This window comes from Theropithecus gelada, chromosome 4 (assembly GCF_003255815.1).
Source record: "Theropithecus gelada isolate Dixy chromosome 4, Tgel_1.0, whole genome shotgun sequence".
NCBI classification, from domain to species: domain Eukaryota; kingdom Metazoa; phylum Chordata; class Mammalia; order Primates; family Cercopithecidae; genus Theropithecus; species Theropithecus gelada.
The window spans coordinates 162,665,296-162,674,027 of record NC_037671.1 but is presented as its reverse complement, the minus strand read 5'-3'; the positions used below and the strand labels follow the sequence as shown (position 1 = coordinate 162,674,027).

The window sequence follows — 8,732 nt, the reverse complement described above, 5'->3', positions numbered from 1 at the left end:
AATAACAGAGTTAGGAGCACCAGAGTAGTAGAAACAGGTGTTAAGAAGGAGAAATGGGACATGCAATCAAGAGTTCTATTTTGGCCATGTAAAAAGAAAGATGATCCAATCGTCAATTAGAGAGTTGAATACAAGAATCTTGATGAGGAATCTGGCTAGAGGTAAAAATATGGGATTATCTGCATATACACTGTTTAGAACCATTGGCCTGCAGGAGAAAATACACAGAGAAGAGAAGGTGCCTCTGTTCTGAGCTCTGTGGAGCCCAGACATTTCTGAGACAGGCAGAAGAGAAGAATCCAGGTGTGTGAGAAGGGAAGCTTGTCCCACAGCACCTGGTTAGTAAGGAACTGACTGCCGATGCAACATGTTTGAGGAGTCTTACAGAGTGCCCTGCCCCCTGCAACCTCAATTACTGCAATAGCTCCTTCCACCTCAAGCTCCTCAGTCTGACTTTCAAGGCCGGCTTTGACTCTTCTCTCCTTCTCCAACCTACTTCTGACACCACAAATATTCCTACACACCCTATAACTTACAAAGCTCTGGAAGCCTGTAGGATGCACTTTTATGTAACAGTAACCATTGCAATGATAACATTCGTTCATTCAACACATATCGAGTGCTTGCTGTGTATCAGGCCCCCTTCCAGCCTCCGAGGAGACTCCAGACAATAAAGTCTCTGCTCTTGTGGGTTGACACTGGGGAAGGGGCTTCTCTAGTCTGTTTTTTTTTTTCATAGATCCCTTATTGGTCACACTCATTTCCATCTCTACAAATGTTCCCTCCTTCCTTCTCAGCCTCTTTCCTCCCCTCCACTTATCCAAATCCTCCATTTTCCATAGAAGCCAGCCAGGCTGAAAATAGCATGTTATGTTCCCACATGTGAGCACTGATATATCTAAACATAAACACTACCTTATCACCGCTACTTCCTCCCACAGGGATGCACACCTACCTACCGAGAGACCTCCAAACAGAGACATCAACATAGAAACCTCCGCAGAGATAACCAGATCTCCATATTGCAAACCCATGCAAAAAGTAACCTAGAGAAACAGACGCCCAGATGAAGAGGGGTGTGAGTACAAGCTTTGGTGAGTAAAACCAAAGGTGAATTTAGGGGGAAATGGGTACTGTAGAGAAAATGAATAGGGCTAGAGGAAATAGAAGAGAGGGTAAATAAAGGTCAACAAAGCAAGTTTAGGACATTCAGACAGAATGCTAAGCCTGGATAGCCCCTAAAGGGCTTTTGGTGGTATTCTGAGCTCCCATGCCTAGCTCATTACCTACTGCCAAGATGAAAAGGCAGGGCTAGCCATGTTCAAAACTTTTCTCAGGAGCTCAAATTCAGGGAAAGGCTCTTGCAAGGAAGGTCAGTGCATCTCCATCCAGCACAGGCTATATTAGGGAAATTTCACTGGGTGTTAACCTATTTAACACTAAAGCCTTCTCAAGGATGTAGATTAGTCTAATGCTCTCTGATGGGGTTACGTAAGTAATTCTCTCCTCCGCTTACCTATAGCTAACTAACAACTTCCATTAGCACAAGTGACCTGGTCAAATAGTGAATTGTGATTTAGTACATGCGAAAACTCATCTATATCAAACAGTGGGGCACTGATTAGTTTCCTTCTATTCCAGCAGATGGAGCTACCGCCTGGAAGGACTCAGTGTGCTTCAGTGGCTGATGCCCACTCCTCAAAAAACAAAACCAAACCCAAAACAACAAGTGGTGTAGAGAGAAACAAGAATTACCAAAAGGGAAAAATTACTTGGTCTAGAATTATTTTGTGATTGTCCAACTACCTGCACCAGTGTCTGACCGATAACCCATACTCAGTAGATAGTGAATGAATACATGTGACATAATCTGATGACTAGACTGTAGCTTGAGTTTAGAATAGTAATTCTGTCTGCCTTTTTCTGCTTTGTTTTTCACTCCTGTCCCTTTGATCTTTGTATATTCCTATCCTTTGGACACCCACCTCCATCAAAATGTCACAGAAAAATTCTGTGAAACCTGACTGCAGGGTCAAAGTGATGTCAAAGGGAGGTTTGGGGAGAGGCACGTGATAAAAATAGCCCAGCTGAGGTTCCCATCTGTTTCCCATGCCGTAGCACTATGCCCTAGGCGGTGTTTCTCGAAGTATTTCCCCAGCGTCTGCATCAGTATCAGCTGGGTTGTTTGTCAAAAATTCCAATTCCCAGGCCACACCCCAAAGAATCTGATTCAGTGCTGCTGGGCTGGGGCACTCTAAGTAGTTCTGCAAAATGCAGCTTGAGAATCCCACTTGTAGGTTAAGGAGAGTGAACCATCTTTTATCCTTAATCCTGAAATCTAAAGAGTAGTGAAAACTGAAAACTGCTAGGCTTTCAGAACTCATTTTGGTGGCAAAATCTGATCCATGAAGTGACATCACACTATAAATGATCCTTATTTATTGCACATAATGTGGACATTCACACACTTTGCTGCAGAAATATTAGTGTGTTTGATTAGAAGTAGCTTTCCCTGACCCTACTGGGAATGTTAATGGATGTATAGTATGTACACTGTGCTGAACTGTTTTTCTAAAATCCAAAGAATTCTTTTTTTTTTTTTTTTTTTGAGGTGGAGTTTCACTCTGTCGCTCAGGCTGGAGTGCAGTGGCGTGATCTCTGTTCACTGCAACCTCCGCCCCCTGGGTTCAAGCGATTCTCCTGACTCAGCCTCTTGAGTAACCGGGATGATAGGCGCGTGCCACCATGCCCGGCTAATTTTTTGTATTTTTTCTGTAGAGACGGGGCTTCACCATATTAGCCAGGATAGTCTCAATCTCTTGACCTCGTGATCCACCTGCCTCAGCCTCCCAAAGTGCTGGGATTACAGGCGTGAGCCACTGCGCCCGGCCCAAAGAATTCTTGAATTCAGAAACACACTTGACTTTAGGGGGTTCAAGTAAAGGGCACCTGTACTAAATCCTCATGTGCAGTCTCTAGGTGGTGTTTGAAGCAGTACTATTTGATTCTTTTAACAAAAAAAGCCTAATAAAAGGAATGTTGGTTTGGGAGCCAGAAGACTTCATCTTTCTGGCTTCAATTCTCTACCCTGAGAAGCAGATGGCATTTGCATCTTCTGTCTCTAAAATTTTGATTCCACACCTTCTTGCTTTCTTAAGAAATGTTCAGACATTACTGCCATAAAGATGAGATTGTTGTGTATTGTTGTTTGTATTACAAATTTAGAAAGGTAAAAATTGTTTTCTTTCTCATAGGTTTCTAGCAGATTCTTGGCTGACATTTCTGTCAGTGATGTGAAAGGACATTTACCCAGATTCTATAGATATTTTGGTTATGCACTCAATAAACCTGCAATGAAACTACCAGCATACAAAAGCAATTGTGAACTCCAGAGAGTGCTAGAAAACATTATGGAAGACGATATGGTTTATGTTAATTATAGAGGACTAAAGAGATGTAAAATAGGAGAACTGAAAAATCCTCCACTTCCAGTGGCTCTTAGCGTGTAATTAGTCCAAGGGGCAGCAAGCTGCCTTCTAGCAGAATCCTTGTGATCCCAAAGCCTGCATGAGCGGGGCCCCTCTCTAGTGCTTTATACAGTAATTAATATTTAAATGATCTTGCTAAAGCCCTGTCAAGTCCTGGAGCAAGATTTTGAAAAAAAAAAAAAAAAAAACCCCATAAAACACAAAATAGAACAAAAACATGAGCTCTGAGTTTGCTCTGTTGAAAGCAATGGGTGGAATTGCGTCTCCCCATAATATGTATGTTGAAGTCCTAACCTCCAGTACCTTCGGGTGTGACCTTATTTGGAGATGCAGACATTACAGAAGTAATGAAGTTAAAGTGAGGTCATTGGGATGGGCCCTAACCTGATACAACTAGTAATTTGGACACAGACACGTTCAGGCAGAACACCATGTGAACATAAAGGTGGTCATCCACAAGCCAAAGGGGAGAGGCCTGGAACAGGTCCTTCCCTCACAGGCCTCAGAAGGAACCAACCCTGCCAACATCTTGAGCTTGTACTTCTGGCCTCCAGAACTGTGAGACAACAAATTTGTGATCTTTTGTTACAATAACCCTAGCAAAATACACTGTGACACCCAGTTTCTAATCTGATGACAAAGGGAGGCATCTACAGTCTCTGAGGATGTGTGTATTTGGGCACTCATTTCACCACTGTCCCACTACCATTTATGTCCTATTCTTTGTTTTCCATTTGTTTCATCTTTCTAATTTTATCTTCTATTTTTAAAAAAGTTTACTGTACTAGACATAACTTTATACGCTGTCTGAAATTCTTCTCAGGTTTACAAATGATATAAATTCGTAAACAAAGATTATCTGACCTTAAGCACATATGGCATACGTGGTTGGGATGAAACAACTAACTAGCAAAATATTACTTTATAAAACAAATTAAACAGCAAAAAATTAAATAGTAAACTCCAACTCTCCTGGACCATTAGAGGAGGAACTGCAAGGGATGACGAAGATTTCATAGAGCAAATGATTTCTGCACTCTGGGAAAGAATTCTTCAGGCAGCACACCACTTTAAAATGGTGCTTGACTCACCGGAACATCAGGGCTGTCTTCAACTTTTCACAACACAGAGCAGAGAGAGAGGAAGATCACTTCTGGATGGGGTGTGGCAGGAATTTTGTGAAGTGTATAAAGAAGCTAGCAAGTGTATTAAGAAGATAGCCATTTACTAAGCATCTGCTATGTAGCAGGCACTCTGCTAGACATTTGTTATGGAATGAATCGTTTAATCCTTATAATAAACTTGCAAGGATATATTTTAGCCCACCCACATTTAAAACCAATAAATATGTGGCTTAGAAAAGTAAATTAACTTGTCTAAGATCAAGTAATTAGTAAAAAGTTGAGCTGGGATTTGATATAAAGAAAAATCTGATCTAAACTTGACAAGATTTCTGCTTCTCCAAATTGCCTCCTTAAAGTTTACACATTGTTTGGTCTCTTCCATACACATCAAAATTATCAATACCTATAGAAATGTCTGATGAAAAGTCTTCCCTTAAATTAGAATATTTAGAAACTAGGCCCAGAGACTAAGAAATATGTGAAGTTAGTATAAAAGTATGTAAAATGTTTGTAAAGAAATGATGATACTTTCGTAGACCAATGTGGCATGTAAAACATGGGCCACAGAGGAAGATTAAGAAAAAAATATATGCAATCATAATAATAAAAGTGGAGTTACTCCAGACTATGCTTTTTGCCAATTCTTTAGTGAGAAGGGATTGATAGTTAATTACAGAACCACTTTCTATATTAATTCTAGATATTATATTCTAATGCTTAGAAAGTAGACTGTGGAAGAACTAATAATTGCCCTCCCGGACCCAATCTCTTCTTCTCATAAGAGAATTTATGGTTGCCCAGCTAAAGCTTCTATTTTGCAGCACTCTTTGCAGATAGATATAGCTATGGACTCAGTTCTGGCCAGTGGACTCTGAATAAAGGTACTGTGTGACACTGTTGGCTGTGCTCTAAAGCTAAGGGATGTGCCATCTCATCCCCTTTGTTGTGCTCCCTTTGTTGGCTGGGAAACTGGTAGGGTAATAGGAGTTAAGCCAGCCATTACAGACTTTCAGATGGAAACCAGTTGTTGAGGATGAGAGAGCAACATAAAGAAGACCCTCAAGATTGTGGGGCTAATTTACCAGCCTGAATTGCCAACCTGCGTTTTTGTATTACAGGAAAATAAAGTGTGTGTTTTTAAAGCCACAGTTATTTTGAGTCTCATTGTAACTGTAGCCAAACCAATAATCTAACGAATAAACTATATTCTAACTAATAATTAAACAGAACACTCCATTCCCCAAATCTCCTGAATACGAATGTATGCAAGAATTCTCCATGTAGAACTATATCACTTATTTTGGTATTCATATTATGGTCCATTTTCTCCTGACAACTCATTAGGACTTGTCATTTCCTTGGTTTCTGAACTCTCTTCAACGAAAAGTCTGCCAAGGGATTCTGGCTTCTCACGTTGTCTTAGGAGTATCTTGACTGGGTCCAGAAACCCTGGGTCATTCCTTTTAAGTGCAGGATAGGTACAACTGGGAAAGTGAAGACACTATAGGATGATCTAATATTTATTAGTGATTTTGTTTATGCCCAAACAGTCCAAAAAGTGTCTGGAAATTTCTTCCATAATCTGATTTATAAGAACCCTTTGAAACCTGGGCAGCATGTCGGATCAGGATTTTCTCAGACTTGTCTGAGGTTTTTAGATCTAGTACATGGGCAGCTTCCTGAAGAGGGGTACAGGGGGAAGCATGTGTGTGGAGGAGGTGCTATAACCAGAATTCCCCTATAGTTGCCTTTTCTAAAATAGGGTTTAGAGAAGATGTGGGAGGAGTCCCCCTAAACCACTAAAATGTCTCAGTTGTAAAACTGATGACTCTTTGGTGAGCACACAAAGCCAACAGCTTCACGTTCTATAGTCCATTTAGACGAAGAAAGAAAAAGTAAAAGGGCATTTACCCAATTTCTGTGGATGATTGAACAGGCTATTGCACTATGCAAAACTAGGAAGTACTAAGCAAATACTAGAAAACTTATTACACAGTTTGAAGCAGAGTTAGTTTCAGGTAGGATCAGGAATTGCAGATAACCTCTTGAATTCTTTGTCTTCACTTTACATATCCTATAGCAGGAAACAAGGGGTCAGCCTCATATAGTGGATGCTAGAGTTTAGGGGGGCAAGGTGGGATGGAGGAGGCAAGGAGACCACCTGGGGATATTAGCTATATCCTGCCTTATAAAAAATGCTATAGGGGGCCGGGTGTGGTGGCTCACGCCTGTAATCCCAGCACTTTGGGAGGCCGAGGTGGGTGGATCACGAGGTCAGGAGATTGAGACCATCCTGGCTGACATGGTGAAACCTCATCTCTACTAAAAATACAAAAAAATTAGTCAGGCAAGGTGGTGGGCACCTGTAGTCCCAGCTACCTGGAAGGCTGAGGCAGGAGAATGACATGAACCTGGGAGGCAGAGCTTGCAGTGAGCTGAGATTGTGCCACCGCACTCCATCCTAGGTGACAGAGCAAGATTCTGTCTCAAAAAACAAACAAACAAAAAACGCTATAGGGAGTTCTTCAAGTTGAAACAAACAGCAAAAAATGCTAACAATGTGAAAACATATGAAAGTATAAAACTCACTGTAAAATAAGAATATAGTCAAATTCAGGATACTCTGATATTGTAAAGTACACGCATAAATAAATTTTAACTCCAATATAAAAGTTAAAAGACAAGAGTATTAAAAATAACTATATCTATAATAATTTGTTAATGATACATGATACACAATAGAGGTAAATTGTGACATCAATAACATAAAATATGGGGAAGGAGAGGTAAAGTGTAGAGCTTTTCTAAATTTGACTACTTAATTTTATAGTGAGCTTTATACTTTCATATGTTTTCATGTTGTTAGAATCTTTTCGTTTGTTTTCATGTTGTTAGTTAGCATCTTTTCATTTCAACTTGCAGAGCTCCCTTTAGCATTTCTTATAAAGCAGGTCCAGTGGCAATGAATTCCCATATGCAACTGAAGTTGAGTTGTTTTCTGCTTAAAATAGACTATTATAACTACAAGATGCTTTATGTAAGCCTCATGGTAAGCACCCACCCAAAAGCTGTAATAGATACACAAAAGATAAAGAGAAAGGAAGCAAAGCATACTACCATCAAAAATCATTACATTATAAAAGAGGGCAATAGAGGAAGAATGGAACAAAGGAACTACAAAACAGTGAGAAAACAACATGGCAGTAATAAGTTCTTCCCTATCAATAATCACTTTAAATGTAAATGGGTCAAATTCTCAAATATAAAGTCATAAAATGGCTGATGGATTAACAAAAGACCTTATGTGCTGCATACAAGAGACTCACTTTAGCCTTAAAAACACACACAGGCTGAAAGTAAGGAGATGGGAAAAAAATATTGCATGAAAATGGTTACCAAAAAAGAGCAAGAGTGTCTATACTTACATGAGATAAAATATACTTTAAGTCGAAAACTGTCACAAGAGTCAAAGAAGGTTACTATATAATAATAAAGAGACCGATTCATCAAGAGGATGTAACAATTGTACATATATATGCACCCAACATTGGAGCACCTAAATATTCATATATTAAGCAAGTACTAAAAGAACTGAAAGGAAAAATAGACAACAACAAAATAATAGTATGGGACTTCAGCACCTGACTTTCAACAATGGATAGATCATCCAGACAGAAAATCAAAAAGAAAACAGCAGACTTGAACAATGCTATAGGCCAACTAGACCTAATATACATATACAGAACATTCCACCCAACAGCAGTAGAATACATGTTCTTTTCAAGTGCACATGGAACTCTAGGATAAATTACATGTTAGGCCACAAAACAAATCTAGGAAAATTAAAATCTTATCAAATATATTTTCTAACTGCAATAGTATGAAACTAGAACTCAATTATAGGAGGAAAATTGGAAAATCCACAAATGTATGAAAATTGAACAACATACTCCTGAGCAATAAATGGGTCCAAGAAAATATTTTTAAAAATCTTGAGACAAATGAAAATGAAAACACAACATACCTAAACTTATAGGATGAAACAGAAACAGATGGAGAGAGAAGTTTATAGTAATAAATGCCTACATAAAGGAAAAAAAAAATCTCAAATAAATAATCT

At 39.3% G+C, this 8,732-nt stretch overlaps 1 long non-coding RNA gene across 1 annotated transcript; it reads left to right on the top strand.

Moving 5' to 3' along the window:
• The first annotated feature begins 943 nt into the window (after positions 1 to 943).
• Positions 944 to 3,704, top strand: LOC112623827. Its single transcript, XR_003119210.1, has 2 exons — positions 944 to 1,076; positions 3,255 to 3,704. It is a non-coding gene; the product is annotated as an uncharacterized LOC112623827 (long non-coding RNA).
• The last annotated feature ends 5,028 nt before the right edge of the window (positions 3,705 to 8,732 follow it).